Source organism: Sapajus apella, unplaced genomic scaffold (assembly GCF_009761245.1).
Source record: "Sapajus apella isolate SASKATOON/1434 unplaced genomic scaffold, GSC_monkey_1.0 scaffold12, whole genome shotgun sequence".
Lineage (NCBI taxonomy): Eukaryota > Metazoa > Chordata > Mammalia > Primates > Cebidae > Sapajus > Sapajus apella.
In genome coordinates this window covers 20,008,126-20,028,436 of record NW_022436952.1, presented here as the reverse complement: position 1 = coordinate 20,028,436, position 20,311 = coordinate 20,008,126, and positions in this window count along the sequence as shown.

The window sequence follows — 20,311 nt, the reverse complement described above, 5'->3', positions numbered from 1 at the left end:
TCCCTCCCTGCCTCCCTTCCTTCCTCCTTCCCTCCCTCTCTCCCTTCCTCCCTTCCTCCCTCCCTCCTTCCTTCCCTTCCCTCCCTCCCTGCCTCTCTCCCTTCCCCCCTCTTCCTCCCCCCCCCTCGCTCCTCCTCCCCCTCTCCCTCTCTTCCTTCCTCCCTTCCTTCTTTCCTCCCTCCCTCCCTCCTTTCCTTCCCTCCCTGCCTCCCTTCCTTCCTCCTTCCCTCCCTCTCTCCCTTCCTCCCTTCCTCCCTCCCTCCTTCCTTCCCTTCCCTCCCTCCCTGCCTCTCTCCCTTCCCCCCTCTTCCTCCCCCCCTCGCTCCTCCTCCCCCTCTCCCTCTCTTCCTTCCTCCCTTCCTTCTTTCCTCCCTCCCTCCCTCCTTTCCTTCCCTCCTTTTCTTCCCTCCCTCCTCCCTCCCTTCTTTCCTTCCTTCCTTCTTTGGTTTTTAAAAAAGTAACTAAAAGTATCAACAGTTGTTAAGTCTGAGTGGTATTAACAAGAGTCTTTATTATATTAATCTTTGTTTTAAAATAACATACAATTTGAATTTTAAACTTAGTAGAACATTAAAATAGAAAAAATAGGCAGCAAGAAGGAAAGAAGAATAAAGGGAAGAAAGAAGGCAGGGAAAGAGAGAGGTTCAGAAGAGATCATCAATCAGATTCATCATCTACTTTAAGTAGATTTTATAGTAGTCTGAAATTTGGCTATTTAAATATTTACCAAAAACTCGATATTAATTGACAATTATCTGCATAATTAGTAACAGTTTTAACCGATATTGAAATAGCACTTTATAAACTGTAAAATGCCTTCGTGCAAGTTAATGCATTCAGTTCTCAAAGCAACCCTAAAGGATAATGTGGCTGTGATGAAATTTCTATTTTTTGGAGATGAAGAAATTAACATTCAGTGTTGCTAAATGGTTTTCGCAAGGTCTCCTGGAATGCCACAGAGCCGGGCCTGGAACCCAAGCTTTTGGGTCTGAGGATTCACATGTCTTGCTCTCTTATCAAGCCTCCATTAATGTAGTAATTCTAATTTACAGTTTAATAGTCAATTTAATAGTGATTTTGTTGTTTTTACTTCATGAGAAACATATGGATTCTATTCTCACTGTAAAAATTCAAGCAGCAAAGGAAAGCTAAGTCCACTCTCGGTTCTCCAGCATCTCCTCCCAAGCCTTGTGACCTAATTCAGTTCCACTAACCTGGGAGGTAACTGCCCTTAGCATTTGGGTGTGCTCCTTGTAGACACATTCCAGAACAGTTTCATCATGCAATTGCACCTATGAAGAGAGAATCTTATCTTATTTTTTAACATAAGTAGGATGAAATTATATCTCACTCTCTAATAGCTATTACTTGATTGCCTTCCAATGGCTAAACGGATGGTAATACCACATAAGAATCAGTTGTCTTACAAGCTTGCCAGTACTTGCTATGAATGGTCTCTTTCATTTTACCAGTTTGAGAGGGGAAAACCCAATGCTATTTTAAATTGTATCTCCTGAATTGCAAGAGAAATGGAACATCTTTTTATTTGTAACATTGGCCATTTGCATTTTGTCTGGGTCCTTTGCTAATTTGTCTTTTGGATTGTAGGATTTCTATATTTTTGGGGGGCTAATTCTTTATGTTTAAATGCATTTCAGATACTTTTTCAGTCTTTGCTTTTTAACATCTTTATGGTACCTTTTCTTATATAAGTGAATTTTACATGTTAATGTAGCCAGACTCTCTGTTTGTACATTCTTTTTGGGTCATGTTTTAGGCCATTACTATCTGGAAATAATAAACACTTTTTACTTTTATATGATTTTGCTTTTATGTTTAGTTTCTTAACTATACTTAGAATTTATTTCTGTGAGAACTCAAAAATCTATTTTCTAAATGAAAATACAGCAATTTCTGAACTTTTAATGAAAAATCAATACTTTCCTCAATGATCTAAAACGCCACCTTTATTCTGTACAAAATTCTCAAATAAACTGAATCTGTTATGAACTCCCTATGTGCTAGAATTGACACCACATTTAGACTGACACATTTTAGAATTCATTTGTTAAATTATGTAAGACTCCTGTGCAGTTGAAAACTCAAGTAATTCAGATTACAGAGCTAACCCTCCAATTCCTGTTTCACCTCTATCCCCCTGCTGCAGCTCTAGGCTCTTCTCTAGCAATAACAATTACTATTGGTCATTATTATTGGTGTTTATGTCTTCAGACATCTGTCAGTCTTAAATTTAAGAACATCAACAGTATATGCATAGAACCTCTTTGTAAAAAAATGAAAATGTTAAGAGAAGACCCCATGTGCCTTTAATAATCATTTTCAACGCCAATATCCTTTTTTATGGGCAACTACTATGAATAATTTAGGATATTTCCTTCCAGACCTTTTCACATGCATTCACATTTTATAGGCACGCAAAAACAAAAAACCCAAGTAGACCTAAGGTTTAGCTGGCATACAATTGTATGGGTTTTATCAGTTATTAAAATATTGATATACTTCTACAGTATTTCACAGAGACCTTCTGCCTCTAGCTGCCCAAATATCTCCCCCATATGCTGGGCCACCCACACCTTTCTCAGTGCCCCACCTCTCAGCCCCAGCAAATTCCTCGTAAGATCGCAACCGATTAGGAGGAAACCTCAATGCCTCAAATAACAGTACCCCAACCCCCAACCTCTGCACTACGGCTATCATCATCATATCATCTTTACCACAACAGCAAATTGGTGTGTTGGTTTTCCTGCACATCGGCTGTCACCCATGTTGAATATCATTTCTGACTACATAGTACATGTAGTAGATCTCTTAAGACTTACTAAATTGGTCCAAAAGTAATTGCAGTTTTGGCCATGACTTTAAATGACCAAAACCACAATAGTTTTTGCACCAATGTAATACAATTGAGTGTTTAAAAAATCAAGTCAGAGAATGTGATAGGCAGAATAATTTTCCCCTTTAAATGTTTCTCCCAGTCCCTGAAACCTATGTATACGTTATGTTCTGTAACAAGGGAGGATTAAGGCTGCAGATAGAAGTTGCTAGTCAGTTGCCTTTGAGATGGGGAGATGATCCTGGATTATCCCAGTGAGACTGAGCCAATGCAAACGTCCAAAAAGGAAATGAGAGAGGTTGGAGTGTCAGAGTCAGAGGGTGATTTGAAGATTTGAAAATGTTACATTTCTGGCTTCGAAGATGGAATGAGGCCACAAGCCAAGGAATTCAGGTATCTCTAGAGACTGGAGAAAGGCAAGGAAATTGATTCTTTCATAGAGTTTCCACGGAGGGGTGCAGCCCTTCCAATACCTTGATTTGAGGCCACTGAGACCCATTAAGACATGTTTCTTTAGGTTCAGAGGGTACATGTGCAGGTCTGTGCACGGGTATATTGCATAATGCTGTGGTTTGAGCTTCTAGTGAACCCATTACCTAAATAGTGGGCATAGTACAAAATAGGTAGTTTTTCAACCCTTACCCCTCTTCCTATCTCCCAGCTTTTAGAATTCCCAGTGTCTATTATTTTTATCTTTGTTTCCCTGAGTACCCATTTGTTTAACTTCCATGTATACGTTAGAACACGCGGTATTTGATTTTCTGTTTTTGAGTTATTTTACTTAGGACAATGTCTCTCCAGCTCCAATCATCTTATTGTGAAGGACATGATCTAATTATTTTTGATGGCTGCATAGTATTCCATGGTGTATATGTACCACATTTTCTTTATCTAATGAACCACTGATGGACACTTAGGTTGATTCCCTGACTTTGCTATTGTGAATGGTGCTGCAATAAACATACAAGGGCTAGTGTCTTTTTGATAAAACAATTTCTTTTCCTTTGGATGGGTACCCAGAAGTGGGATTGCTGGGTTGAATGGTAGTTCTATTTTTAGTTATTTGAGAAATCTCCATACTGTTCTTCACAGGGGTTGAACTAACTCAACTCCACCAATAATACATATACATTCCCTTTTCTCTTCATTTCACCAACATCTGTTTTTTTTCTTTTGACTTTTCAATAATACCTATTCTGATTTGTGTGAGATGGTGCCTCATTGTGATTTTAATTTGCATTTCTCTGATGATTAGTGATGAAGAGCATTTTTCATATATTTGTTGGCTGCTTGTGTGTCCTCTTTTGAGAAGTGTCAGTTCATGTCCTTTGCCCACTTTTTAATTGGGTTATTGGTTTTTTTTTCTTGTTGATATTGTGAAGTTACTTATAGATTCTGGATATTAGCCCTTTGTCAGATGCATAGTTTGCAAAAATTTTCTTCCATGCTGTAGGTGTCTGTTTACTCTGTTGATGGTTTCTTTTGCTGTGCAGAAGCTCTTTAGTTTAATTAAATCCCATTTATCTTAACTGTAATACAGCTGAATTATAATGAATTGTATTACAATTCATTTCAAAAACACCCTCTGCTATCTCTGATCTCTAAACTCTCAGAAAACTGTCCCTTTCATGACCTCTTCCTTGTGACATTTAGTGAGCAATCTTTAGCTCCTGTCTGGTGAGATCCGTGGCACTGGCCACTATAGAGCCTTCTTTTCTAGAAATACTCTCCTCCTTTAGTTTGTATGATTCTATTCTCTGTTTCTCAGTTTTCCTCCTGCCTCTGTCACTATCAGCATTACCTCGCAGCCTCTGTTTTTTTTTATCCTTTGCTGCATCTAAAGTATCAGTGTTCTACACATTTCCTTCTCCTCCCACACCCTTGTGAATCTCTGTGGCCTCCTTTGGCAATCTCACCCATGATAGCTGTACCATCCCCGTGCTGATGACTCTCGAGTGCTTGTCTCCAGATAATTATTAAGATAATCGTATTGTGTCCATCTTCCCCCTCTGCTCTGATTTAGGATTCTGTGGTCTCTGTGAAATGGAAAAGTGCTTGAAGTTGGTTCGCAGTTATCAAAGCCCTTGTTCTTGCTTTTCCTTCTGGCTGCTCCATCTGTTCTCTCGATTTACTCAAGGCTAAAGGAATAAGATACACCGGATCCCACTTCCGGTCCTGTTACATAGTCCCATGGTGTGTTCACATCTGTGCTAAGGTGAGACTGTAGGTACAATGAGAGGCTGGGAGAGCTAATTCTTAAATACGTGTGGAAAAGGTAGGAAGTACATCATCATCATCATCATCATCATATCATCTTTACTACAACAGCGAATCATACTTGAAAAGCATCAAATTCTTTGCTACCTTGTGGATGGAGTTTTTGAGGAAGATTGGACCAATTTGAGAGAATAAAGAAACCCCATTTTCTCTGGTGGTCTCATTTGTGACATGAGTAATTCTGGGATCACACTACTTGAAGAGTATGCCTAGACGATGTCAGAGCTGGAGTCCAACATGAAATTAGCATCACACACTGACTACAAAACAAAAACAATAAAATTTAAGAGCCACGTTTTCTTGAGACCAGAGTGGGCAAGACTCAGAGAAAGAAAAATCTACAGAGGCAGACATAGTAGAAACATCAGATAAAAAAGAGCAAGAGGCAACACGGGACATTGTCATTTAGAACCCATGGGCTCCACATTTTTGCAAGCACTGAGTTTTTAAAAAACCTGACTCTGACACTAGCTGCTCCAGGCTGTATCTGTACTGCCACTGCCAGACATAATTGAAGTGCTTCTGGGCCCAATAGAGAGAGGTTAGATTCCACCACCTTTCCAGAAAGAGAACTCTCAACTAGCAAGGCCAGATCTAAGGCCATTTTGAAAGATCTTGATAAGCCAGAGTGGGGAGACTTGCTGACTTCCCAAGACTTAGCTTGGCTAGAATCTGTTTGCCCATCAAGTTAGAAGTTGAAGCTACAGACGAGACAGAGACAGTCTGGGGAGGATGTCAGAGAATGAACATGGGGTTGGAGCCAATCCATATCTTCTGTAGTCTTTCAACAGAGACAGTTGCTCACTTTTGGTTGATCCAATTGAAGGAACATTTTGTCTGCACATATGGCTGAGCTTCCTAACTGGGCTCATACATTCAGTTCTAAGAAAAAGCTACATGTTAGTGAATAAGAAACAACCCCTATTACAGGAGATGCATAAGACTTCCCACAGTACCACTTAACCCAAACACATAGAGAGCTTGGAGGATAAACCAACAAACAGATGCCAATCCGAGGGAGACCTAGATTTTTCTATCAGGGATTGAAAACTCCTCTCAGGCAAGAGCATTTGCTTTTAACGTGCCTTGGAGCCTAACTTGGAGAAGAGGTCAGGGAGTAATAGACATGATTATTCTGAAAAGTCATAATGAATCTGTTTTGCACTTCCAGGCACAAATTCTCCTTAACTAATTCTTGGCCAGGCACAGTGGCTCATGCCTATAATCCCAGCAGTTTGGGAGGCCGAGGCAGGCAGATCATGAGTCCAAGAGCACAAGACCAGCCTGGCCGACATGGTGAAACCCAATCTCTACTAAAAAAAAAAAAAAAAATTAGCCAGACTTGGTGGCACACACCTGTATGTGCCTATAATCCCAGCTACTCAGGAGGCTGAGGCAGGAGAATCCCTTGAACCCTGGAGTCGGAAGTTGCAGTGAGCTGAGATCACACCATTGCACTCCAGCCTGGGTGACAGGATGAGACTCCATCTCAAAAAAAAAAAAAAAAAGAATCATTAAAAAAACCCAGAAGTTTTAAATAACCACCTTTGGAGTGGAGTGTAGGTGATTACTTTTGAAAGAATGTAAAGAGAATGAAAACATTCAGTTTTTGGTATCCGAAGTAGGATTCTGGAACAAATAATGAGCTGAAAAGCTAAGCCTTCTCAAAAAAGTTTCTAGTTCACTCAGATCATTTTCCCTAGCTGCAGAGATGATACCCCTTCTGCCTGAGGTATAAGGTGGCAGCTCCCACCTGCCTTGCTTGACCCTTCCTGATCAGAGAAAATTTAGTGAATCAGTTGGCCTTGGTTTATTGTCATGTCAGCCTCCATTCTGCTGTTTTCCTGCTGCTGGTTGGTCCTTGGGCTGGAAAGTGGTGGTTTAAACATCCGGCATCTCTTCCTTCTGCCGTGAGTGGCCACCTGCTTACCTGCTTCTTTTGCAGTGTTGCCACCTTGTCCCCCCACCGCCACCGCCACCACCCCTGCACCTTGCCCTAACATGTGGTCAGAATGGTGACTGCCAGCTTCTGCACGAACTTTCTCTCAACAGCCACAGTGGTTGTCTGGGGGGAAAGGCAGAAAACTCAGCTAAACCAATGAGTTTTTCATTGAGATTTATTTAACTGCATTGAGTGGCATCTTTTCCTTCTCTGATGGTGAAGCTAGGAATATGTAAGACCAAAAATGGCTGAAAACTTTGCTCTGGTGTTGAAGAGAAAGCCATGTGACAGGAATGAAGAAAGCCACTGTTCAGCCTGAAGCAGAGTCCAGCAATGCTCCGAGGGAGTCCTGGTAGCATTGCAACCCTCCATTCAGCCATCCCGAAGACAGCGGGATCCCGCCCTTCATGCAACTTAACTACACAAGTCAATACATTTTCCATTTTGCCTAAGCTTGTGGGAGTTTAATCCCTTTTGCTTGCAGCTAGGAGTTCTGCCCATGTCGTGGTCTTATAATGATCTGAATTCGAGCAACACTGATTGAGCCTACTTTCTTTTGCTCCAGCCTAAAACACCATATAAAATATTCGTGAGAAATTAATATACTTCCTAAAAAAGACTTTGCCAATGCTTGTCCATTTGTAGGATATTGAAAGTAGCCTTTAAACAACAGTAACTCCCTTTTGGAATGAACACACAAAAGGAAGAACTGTTCTTCAGAACTGTGAGATGCTGGGACATGATTCAACAGGACTTTCTGTGGGGATGGTTTTGCTGCATTTCTATTTTTCAGAGGGCAGAAAAGAAAAACCATGTCATTTTCTTTCATTGTGTGTTATAATATATAATTTTCAAAAAAAATCAACAAATACTTCTGATGTAAACCTGCGTTAGTTTCAGCTAAGCTTCTTTAAACGCCATCACATACCTAAGGACTTGGGGAGGCAGATCTGTTTTCACAGTTCTTTCCAATTCTAATGAGCTCTGAAAAAGTTTATTTCAAAATAATCCTTCTGTATTAAGCGCTGGCCCATTGACAGGTCTTCTTTTATCGTAATTTCATGAAGTTTATTTTCCAAATGAAGGTTTATTTTTGCATGGAATTCTGAGGTTGTGCATTGTGTATATGAAGCAATTAGTTTGGGATTTCTGGAATTTATTTTAGACCAGACAGATGTCTTCAATTTACACACTCTAGGAGGTGACAAACCCTATTAACATTGGAAAGCCATCAATTTGCTTTATCTTTGTTCCTAAGCACTCCCAGCTATGATCCAGGGTAATTCCTTTTGTTTGTTTGTTTATTGATCCTGTGTTTTGATGTAGACAGAAGTAGGAATTTAAGGAAAACATGGAAGATAGCTTTAGTAATTCTATCACTGTCAAAATCTAGTGGGTTCCTTTAAGAGCCACGAAGCATACCTGTATTAGAAATGCATTTTTTTTTTTTCTGAGTAAAATTCTTTCCTTTTAGTGGCCACCATTGAAGCCTAATACACATACATGGTAGCTGCTCATCTTTTAGTTTTCTTTATCATGTTGGTGACTTATGCCTGATATTCCCTTGCTTACATTGTCTTTTTAAAATCAGTGGTTGTTTTTACACAGCTAATATAAACATACCTCTGAGTTGCACAGACTTCAGCATGAATCCAAGGATTCTTCTATTCATTAGTCAAATCCTTTGTAGTCAAAATTAAGTGTAATCCTATTTTGTGCAAAGTCCTAGACTGTGTTGATTCGGGAAGGAGGGTTCAAATGATGTTCCTATTCATTTTTAATCTGAAAATGAAGACCCCGCCGGTTTTTTTTTTCTTCAATGCATTCTGCAGCCACTAGATGGCTCAGGAGATATGCTCAGGTCTTCTCCAGAGGCATTACTTCGAAACCTAACATTGAAGTCCAAAACTGCACGCAGATTTTGCTGATTATAGGATTTTAAAAATGAGAGTAGGACCCAGAACCTGATCTGAACAAACTCAGCCCACTATTGGGCAATTCACAAAATTTGCTTTTTATTATGACTGCCATATTGTATTTTCAGTGAAAGTGGGGCGTATTGTTACTGGCAAGGAGAAAGTTAGAGACTAACAGATGTCATCGGTAGTGTCAGATCTAGATCAAATGCAGAATGATTATACATCCTGACACAATTGTTTTTGAAATATAGGTTAATCCATTATGGACAGGATGTCTGACGACTCTAGTTTTCGTTACATTGTACTTGACTTTGAACTCATGCTGTTTCCTTTATCTTGGATTAAGTTATTTACGTATGAGTCCAATCCAACGGAAAACACTTAGAACTAAGGTTAGAAGGATACTCTTAACGTAACTACTTCAAACCACCTCAAAAATATGCATCCAAATATATTTAATGGTGAAATATCTTAACAGAAATATAAGTAGTATTTCTGTTAAAATGTAGAGAAAAATACTTAACAGAAATATAAGCATTTCTGTTAAAATGAGCAGAAAAAATATGCTGACGGTCATAATTTAAAATTTTTCTCTAAATATTTTAGATAATACAGCAAATCAAGGAAAACAGAAAAGGTATTACTGGAAAAGGAGAGACAAAATCATCATCGTATGTAAATCATAATGTCTTCCTCCTAAAAATAGAAGCTTGGGATAAGAAAATAGTGTAAGTGGGGCCGGGTGCGGTGGCTCACACCTGTAATCCCAGCACTTTGGGAGGCCGAGGCGAGTGGATCACGAGGTCAAGAGATCGAGACCGTCCTGGTCAACATGGTGAAACCCCGTCTCTACTAAAAATACAAAATATTAGCTGGGCATGGTGGTGCATGCCTGTAATCCCAGCTACTCAGGAGGCTGAGGCAGGAGAATTGCCTGGACCCAGGAGACGGAGGTTGCGGTGAGCCGAGATCACGCCATTGCACTCCAGCCTGGGTAACAAGAGCAAAACTCCGTCTCCCAATAAAAAAAAAATAAAAATAAAAAAATAAAAAAAAATAGTGTAAGTGGATCAGTTACAAATAAATTGTACAAAATTGTTACATTCTTAAAAATAATTATACAAAAATCAACTTCCTATGTGCAGCAATTATCAATTAAGTACAACAGAATTCTGTTATATTACAATATTCAAGTATACTGAAAAGGAATGTATATACCCTACGGCAGTTACTATAAAACTCTCCTGAGTGGCATAGAGACACTTTAAAAAATGAAAAGATTACTCTCTTTTTGGATGGAAAAAATATTATAGATAATCAATTCCATCTTTCATTAGCTTATAGTTTTAATGACAGTCCAACAAATACTGTTTCAGAATTTTTTTTTTATTTCATAATTTTTTTTTGAAGTTCATGTGAATAATCAATGGAAGAAAAGATCAAAGAAAATAAGGATGACAGGCAATTCTATTGATAAATACTTTGTTTATAATTTATCATCAACCTAAAGTAATCACAAAAGGCACTAACTATGCAAAGAGAAAAATAAATATTCATAGATATACAAGTGAATTAGTATTTAGTAAGATAGCACTATAAATTGTTGAATAAAAAATAGATTAATACAATAAATTGTTTAATATAATGAATTTCATTCCCTAACATGTACAATATTGCAAAATAAAATCCAGATGGATTATAGAGAGAAAATGATGAAACATATATATATAAGAAAATTAAAAGTGCTGATTTGAACATTTGCACAAGGTAAGAAAAATTATTAAGCGCTTAAAAAGTATTTACATATTAACCAAACTGAAGTGTTTCTTCTGAAAACTAGAGAAAGCTAACTAAAATGATCAACAAGAAAAGATTTGTTAAGAGATTAACAAAAAGAAACAATTATCCACGATATATTGAAGCCTTAGAACTCTGTAAGAAAGAAAAGCCAAAACATGACAACAGAAATGAAAGACAAAGACATGAACAGTCAAATTACCAATGAAAAAATACAAATGGCAAATAAACAAATTTAAAAACTGTGAACTACACTGGTAGCCAAAGAAATGAAAATTACAATTAAATAGTGTTTTTGTCTGAAATTGGCAATGACGAAAAGGAATAACTACACAATTGTTAGGCGAAGTGCAGAAAAAAAATGGACACTCTCATATTCCAGTGGTGGATATGTAAATTGCAACACCACTTCTGGAGGGCAATTTGGCAGTGCATTTCAAACACATTAAAATGTGCATATCTTTTCACCGAGGAATGTCACATTTAGGAACTGATTAGCTGTATATAAAAACATCTGTACAAGGATGATCACCATTTTATTTCTTATTGCTATGAAGATTTGAGCCAAATTTAAGTATTCAGAAATATGAGATCAAATGAACTGTAGTATGTACTTATAATTCTTGTATCTAGACATTTAACAAATATTTATTTACAATAAGATAATATGCATTCACTAGAGATTTAAAAGACAAAGGCCTAAGAAAATGTTCACAGGACACTGCTGAATGACAAAAGCAGGACATAAAATAATTTGCTCATGACTGTAATCCCAGCACTTTGGGAGGCAGAGGCAGGTGGATCACTTGAGGTCAGGAGTTTGAGACCAGCCTGGCCAACATGGTAAAACCCCATCTCTACTAAAAATATAAAAATTAGCCAGAGGTGGTGGCACATGCCTGTGATCTCAGCTACTCTGGAGGCTGAGAGAAATTTTAGGCACAGAAACATTGAGTTCATAGCAGATGGATAGCAAAAGGAATATGTTTTTCAAATTCAGATTGTGGTGGGAGTATTTCTCAACGAACTGATGCTTGATTTTTGACACAAAGTCCTGAGTTAAATCATCAACACAATGTTTTTTTAATGGAACTCAAACTTAAGACCTCAATATTATTATGAAGGCATTTTGATAAGCACTATTTTGTGCTGTGAATGAACTAGATAAGTAGCAATCTTCCTAAAAAGCTGTTTTATCCCTAATAATAGTAAAGCCATACAAGGTTTTAAAAGTTATGCACATGTGTATGTTTATGTATGGTATCTGTATCTTTAAATCTCTCTCTGTCTCTTTTTTTTTTTTTTTTTTTTTTTGTCACTCAGGCTAAAGTGTAATGGCATAGTCTTGGTTCACTGCAGTCTCCACCCCCTGGGCTCAAGCGATCCTCTTGCCTCAGCCTCTGGAGTAACTGGGAGCATAGGCATGTGCCGCCATTCCTGGCTAATTTTTTGTAGAGACAGGGTTTTGCCATGTTGCCCAGGCTGGTCTCAAATTCCTGAATTCAAGTGATCCAGCTGGACTTGGACTCCCAAAGTGCTAGGATTACAAGCCTTAGCGACTGTGCCTGGCCTATACCTTTAACAAAAAAGTACTAAAGATAACATTCTGGTCTAGCTTAAATCATATTCCCTTTAAATGGAAATTTTGTCTCCTGTGCAATTAGTAATCAAAGTAACACAGTATATACTCTCCCACACTTACTGTTTGTCTCAAAATATCTTCCCAGCATTATTCTTAAATCTACATATGCATTGTATAATAAACATAATAAATGTGCAACAGATGTAAAAGCACTGAAAAAAAGCAGGGGAAAAAATGCTAGTATATTTATATAAAAATAAAAAATTTGTGTATGTTGGAAATATCCCTCCAAAATTAAAAGGCAAAATGTAAGCTAGAACAAAAAATCAGGTCGCATTCTCACTACATATTAACTATTTTTTCCTAGTAGAAAAATGGGCAAGGGTTTAAGCAGAAATTTACAAAAGAAGAAACAGAATGATCAAGGATCAGTAAACATAAGAAAAATTGCTCATACCCATTATCAGTTGAATCATAAAAAATTATTAAAAGTTAAATACGATTTTTCACCTGTAAATTATGAAGAGAATAAATTATGATACTCAGTATTGTAAAGTATGTGAGGAAATGAGACTCCACATCATTATTAGTAGAAACTTACATTAATACTAGGTTTTTGATGGACTGCAAGCATTCAGAAACAAAGATGTTCATCACAGTTAAGTTTAATAATCAAATATTTAACATATGTTATCTAAATCTATCTGTCTTTAGTAATATATAATATATTTTGATCAATGTTTACAGGCATAAAACTTGAGAAAATTAATATACATAGATAAATTTGACTACATAAAAATATTAAAATTCTATACTAAAAAAGCAAAACTAAGCACCAAAAATGAATGAAAAAAAGTAGAAGTAAACCAAAAATAGTTCTTTTTTTTTTTTTTTTTTTTTGATACAGAGTCTCACTCTGTGGCCCAGGCTGGAGTGCAGTGGCGCTATCTCGGCTCACTGCAACCTCCACCTTTCGGGTTCAATTGCTTCTCCTGCCTCAGGCTCCTGAGTAGCTGGGATTACTGGTGTGTGCCATCATGCCTGGCCAGGAATTTTAATTCTATCTGTAATTTAACATTCTGAAAGACCAAGCAAATTTAAGTTACAAATAATTATGAAAAGTATATGTGTGCATTTTATTACTTTTTAATTTCTCAAAGTAAAAATTGTGACAAAATAAGATAAAATAGGTAAGTTGGCAAAAAAGCCAAAATTGATAAGTCATAGAAGAAAATAATGCAAATAACCAAAAAGCACAGGAAAAAAACATAATTAGCAGTCAAGAAAAAAGATAATAAAGAACAATTGTTGTTGCTATATTTGTTTATTCACAAAAATAATCATTGTTACTGTTAATAAAAATATGACAACTTCTTATGTTGCTTGAGATGGTTTAAATTAGCAAAATCTCTTAAGGATCAGTTTTTAACATATTTCAAATAACCAAATAGTCACATCTTTTGAGTCAGCTATAAAAATATGTAATGAGACAAAATTAAGCTATTAAAAAAGACTTGTATGTAGAATGTTTATGGAAATGTTATTCATCATAGTTTAAAATTGGAAACAAAACAACTATCTAGAAGATAGCTTAAAATTAGAAACAAAATAAGTATTGCATGACCACATGACAGAATACAATGTAGCCATTCAAAATCCTGCTGTGGAGTGATGTGGAAAGTTTACTAATGTAGGATGTTACTATATAGGAGGTTTAGATATATACATACATATATTTTATATCATATGAATGTGTGTACATTGTGGTTTGTGTGTGTGACTAACCAGAAGGCAGACTGACTTGCCTGAAGCTTTGAACACTGTAGAAAAGAATCACTATCTTCTAGAATTGCTTCTAGAGCTCCAGTGCTTATGGTGATAGTGAGAAACAAGTATTCACACATACTAAAGAGAAGTCCCCATGTTTGCAGTAGGCCATTCTTTCAAGACTCATCAAGAGGTAGATGAATATGTCCTGTAATCATAACCCCAACACCTTGTAAGAGGGAGACCAGAAATCTGAAAATGTATCAATGAATAGTTATTGCCACCACCACTGGATGGCAGTGCTTTCCACCACACCCGATGCTCTACCCACCCACCCATGAGTTGGGTGAGGAGAGTGCTGAAACAACCCCTTATCAAAACTAAGCATCTGTGACAGTCCCTTTCTGTGCTGCCATACCAGTATATCTGAGACCGGGTAACTTACAAAGAACAGATTTTTATCCTCTCACGGTTCTGGAGGTGGGAAAGTCCAAGATCAAGGTGCTGGCATGTGATGAGGGCCTTCTTGCTGGAGGCCCACATGGGAGAAGGTCGAAGGGTTAGAGAAGGTGAAGGTGGTGTTCTCACACGGCAGAAGAGCAAATTAGAGCAAACCCATTCCCACGAGCTCTTTTTATATTGGTGTTAGTTCGTTCGTGTAGGTAGAGCCCTCCTGAACTAAACTCCTCTCATTCGGATCCACCGCCCAGAGCTGTTGCTTTGGGGATTAAGTTTCCAACACATGAATATTGGGAGACACGTTCAAGCCGTATCAGAGTCCGAAAGAAGCGGAGTCTGGCATTGCACCACTGGCAGAGCATCCAAAACCCAATAGCTCATTGGCATGCATTCGCCAGAACTGAGAGCAATGAACTGGTTCTAGGCAGAGTCTGGCAAGGGTCACAGGGAGTGTGAGAGCATCCATGAATGTTTCTTCTTGTGCAGAAAATACTGCAGTGAGTGTTCTTATTTAACTCAGCTCAGGGTGGCGGGGCAAAGAGAAGGGGAATGGAGACATTGAATTTCCCATGCCTGGGTTAAGTGCAGGTGCATTTGTTTTAAAACATAGGTTGTATTATTATTTGGTATGACGAGGCCAATACATAAAGGCGCAACTGCTGTTGAAAACATAGTTTGTTACAATGTCCAAGAGGAGAAGATGCACCACACCACCCAGGGACACCTAGGGAATCACTAGGGTCAGTCAGGAGACACAGTCAGGGAAAAATGTGAGCAGGAGCTTTTTTTTTTTTTTTTTTTTTGAGACGGAGTTTCACTCATGTTACCCAGGCTAGAGTGCAATGGCGCGATCTCGGCTCACCGCAACCTCCGCCTCCTGGGTTCAGGCAATTCTCCTGCCTCAGCCTCCTGAGTAGCTGGGATTACAGGCATGAACCACCATGCCCAGCTAATGTTTTGTATTTTTAGTAGAGACGGGGTTTCACCATGTTGACCAGGATGGTCTCGATCTCTTGACCTCGTGATGAGCAGGAGCTTTTATTGTGGTTTCTGCAAGAAGGATTGGGAGAGGTAGGGTAAACAGATTTTGCATTAGCTAGTTTGAATAATTTCAGCATGCTCTGGGCATAGGGGGTGTTCCTAGTTTTCTGAGACCTGTCTCTGGGGTGATTAGGGTAGAGGAAGAAGAGTGACCCCTAAGTCTGAGAGTCCAATAGAGGAGGTGGAGAGATGAGAAAGCTGAATTGCCTGGTTTGCATTGAAAGGCACACTCGGGCCAGTTCTTTACTTTCTTCAGTACTTGGCTAGTCCTGGAGGGGGCAGTCTCTCTAGGGTCAGCAAAGTCCCAAGATGTCGAAGCATCATAACTACAGAACATAAAAAGGCACAACTAATACAGCATTTGAAGAAAAGTATGCAGGGTCCTATCTTCCTCACTGGAAAAGAACGAAGCGAGAATTCCCCCAGGGACTTTCGGAGAGCCTCTCTCTACACCCTAGAAAGGTGCCCTCACATGGATAACTGCCATACAGAGGACACCCATGGCCAAGTCAGAAGGCATAGAATATTTAATGACAAGCTCTTGCATTTTCCCTCTAATTTTGCTCCATTGGCCTGGCCCTATCCTCAGGGAAACAGGAAGCAGCAGAGCTAGGAGAAGGAGGAAGGAAATGGAAAGAGAATGGAGAAATGAAAAGGGAATATGGAGCGACACCCACTGCCCACACCGGTGTTTATCCTTAGTGTGTGGCCTGATTTGAAGGAGACTGAGGAACCGTATTGGCTGTGAGATTGAGCTTGTTCTTCTTTTCTTTTGTATTCGCTAATTCGTTTTTATTAAAATATACATAACATATATAATTATAACCATTTGCGAGTATACGATCCAGTGGTGTTAATTTCAGTGGTGAATTTTCCTCCTGAAAGTACAGCTTAGCTGGTATGCAATCGTCTCATGACTAAAAGTGACCAGAAAGGTTTGACTGATTTAATCCATTATCACAAGGCAGTAAAGGGAAGGATGGAGCTACCTTGAACATCTTCATCGCCAAAGAGGGATGTTTTTGGTGTGGTGGAGTCACTCCAGCCCAGCTCTAAATGATCTAGTTTTCCAGATGATTCACTTCCTTTTCCTCTATTTTGTGTTCACCAAGGCCCCTTTTGATCAGAGGTTATGCCTGATGGGTGCACCAAAACTTGAGCTGGCATGCATGGAAAATAAACCTAAGTATCTGATAATTCTTCACATTATTGTTCTGCCATCCTAAATGATTTTATCGGCTTCATGTGCTTTCACTGAGTAACATTTAAGAAAGGGAGAAAGACCTTTTCTAGATATTCCATTAAAGTCCAAAGTCTGGATCTGGTGATATAGAGAGTGACTCTGGACTGCCTCCAGTCATTAAACCATGGCACCAGGAGGGTTCCTGGGGCACATCTCCGATAGCAATTCCTCAGTCTCACCATGAGAGATCTGTCTTCCCTCTCTCTCTCTTTCTGTTGTTGTTGAGACAGAGTTTCGCTTTGTTTCTGTTGCCCAGACTGGAGTAAGTGGTGCGATCATGGCTCACTGCAGCCTCAACCTCCTGGGCTCAAGCAGTCCTCCTGCCTCAGCCTCCTGAGTAGCTAGGACTAAAGGCACACACTACCATGCCCAGCTAATTTTAAATTTGTTTTGTAGATAAGAGATCTCACTATGTTGCCCAGGCTGGTCTTGAATTCCTGGGTTCAAGCAATCCTCCCAGGTGGGTCTTCCAAAGTGTTGGGATTGTAGGCGTGGTTCACTGCACCTGGCCTTGTTTTGTTTTCTTAGAAGTCCCTGCATCAGACCTACCATCTCCTCAGAGTCACTGTGTGGCACTATTCTTTTATATGGTGCCTACTCAGCAATTACCGCATTTCACTAGATAGAACGTTTCCTAGATGTTTTTTGCAATTTATTACATCAAAAATTGCCCACTACCTCCTTGTGGTACGAGTCCTGTTTTTCTTTCCGGAAGTAGTTCATCCTCAAACAACGAAAGGTCAAAATATCTCCTCTAGTTAGGGACCCCCGACAGATGGGCCTTTGGCATACTTCTTTTCCTTTTAAAAATTCTTTTTAAAAATGGAGATATAATTTGTGAACCATAAAATTCACACTTTTAAAGTTTGCAGGTTGATGATCTCTAGTGTACTTGCAACGTTGTGCAACTGTCACAATGATCTTCTATTACCTCAAAAAGAAGCCTCAAACCCTTGAGCAGTCATACGCCATTTCCCTCTTTCTTAGCCTAGAAACTGCCAACCTCCTGTCTCCATGGATTTACCTAACCTGAACATGTCACAAAAATGAAATCATACAACATGGAGCCTTCTGTCTTTGAATCACTTCTGATTTCAATTTAATGGTAATTCAATGACTGATCCAAATAACTCATTAATTCATCTGATAATCATCATCAGAAAAACAAGATGAAAATGGTTTATTTCAAAAAGGTTAAAGCCGGCTAAACAAGGACACCTATCTCCAACTTTTTTTTTTTTTTTTTTTGAGACTGACTCTCTCACTCTGTTGCCCAGGCTGGAGTCCAGTGGCGTGATCTTGGCTCACCACAACCTCCGCCACCGGGGTTCAAGTGATTCTCCTGCCTCAGCCTCCCGTGTAGCTGGGATTACAGGCACCTGCCACCGTGCCCAGCTAATTTTTGTATTTTTAGTAGAGACTGGGTTTCATCATCTTAGCCAGGCTGGTCTTGAACTCTTGACCTCGTGATCTACCTACCTCAGCCTCCCAAAGTGCTGGGATTACAGGCGTGAACCACCGTGCCTGGCATATTTCCAACTTTTAAGTAGGGAATTAAGCCACAATAACAATTTAGTCTAAGCCTCCCTCCACTAGCCTAGTTTATTCCAATTTATTATTGGCTGGAAGGTGCCAACACATACAAGCCTGTCATCATAATCCACACACTGCCTAGGGAGCACTCCCCTCTGCAGACAAGAGCTCTGGGTCTGGAGTCCTAGTACTTGGCCTACAAGCTTGCCTCCACCACTTCCTATCTCTTTGAATTGGGGCCAGTTAATTCACCTCTCTGTTGTTTCATCTGTAAATTAGCAGTTTCTACTCCATAGGGCTGCTGTGGAGATTAAGTGAGTTAATGCATAATGAGAATATTAAAGAAGGCTGGCCTCATACATAGCAAGTGCTCAAAAGCTATACATATCACAAGAGGAATAGATTGCTGTGGAAATGTCGTATTTAGTATTTATGCCCATTCTATTAACTATGCTTACGTAGCTGATGGCAGAGATCGTCTGTCACACTTCTCAGAACTAGATCAGTCTTTAGTAAAGTGTGTTGTCATATGCAGGAGCAAGATCCAAAATAGGTAGCGGCCATAAGGGACAGGCTGTGCACAGGCAGCACTAGCAGAGGCTGCTTTGTGGAAGTACCCTGGTGTGAACCTTTTAGCTGGGTTGTGGGAACCCCTGGGCAGGGGCATCTGCTGACTGCTACGATGGTTGTGGGGGACTCCCCAGGCACCCTGGGAAACAGCTTTACCCAACTGTAGGGAAGGATGTTAATATTTCACCACTGGCAAACTGAATGTCAGCCCAACTTCATAACGACTGTATGCGTCACTATGCTAAACTAAATGAAGCAGGAAATCAATATCATTATAAAATAGTCAATGTCGTTTACACTTCACCCAGTTCTAGGGGAGTTAAGGCAAATTTTCTTTTAGGGGGAAAAAAGTGTAAAGCAGAACTGTGTTTAGATTTTGTGTATCTCTTACACTCCTCGAAAGGATAAATGGACTAGAACCTGGAGAAATAGCCCTGAACTAACCAGGTCCCTCTAGTCACTTATCGATGTGGCATGAGTTTGTCAGACGAGGTAGGAGATAGTTTAGATTCTTTCATCTTTTTACATTCTGTTATTTTTTCTTCTTTCATTACACAGCTCCAGCCAGAGCTATAGCCCAGCGCTTCAGGGCGCAGCCCAAATACAAGAAAGTAGGAATGCTACAACAAATCCATTGGGTAGAAAAATGCACCCAACCCACAGAGTGATTCATTTGCCCCCGAAAAGGGTTTTGCTGTTACAAATTTTTGTCCAGAACATTTAAGCCAGCAGTAGTTCAGTCTAGACACAAAGTGGTCAGCATTCTTTGAACAAATCTCCTTTTAATGTGGAGAGTGTTCTTGTTTCCAGTTATTATTCTGAGTGATTAAACAAACTGCCAAACTTTGACTGCCGCGGTGATCATTTATTACTAAGATGCTTACTGGAGACTTAATAGCACTCCATTTGAGACAATATCTTGAGCCTTATGAATTAAAAAGAAAAGAGATATACTCTCCGCACAAATTGATAGGGTTTCAAGATTTCTGTAATAGATACACACACAATCTTATTGTATAGTTGAAAGAAATGTGTTTCTAATAAGCGGTATTTACTGGGGTTTAACAACGATGTAATAGTTACCTGTCTATTACATGGTAGTCAGAGCTAAAGAAATGTGTTTTTAATAATCAATTGGCATTTGAAATATATAAGATAACTGCCATATGAAATCCGAACCTAGATACAACCCACATTTGAGACTTGTTCTTGAGAGTCTCATTCACGATACTGAAGTATTAATGATTGGTTATTGTAAAAGGAAAATTATTATAAAAGGGATAATTTTTATTCATTTATCTTATTATTTCTCTGCTTTTCTTCTTTC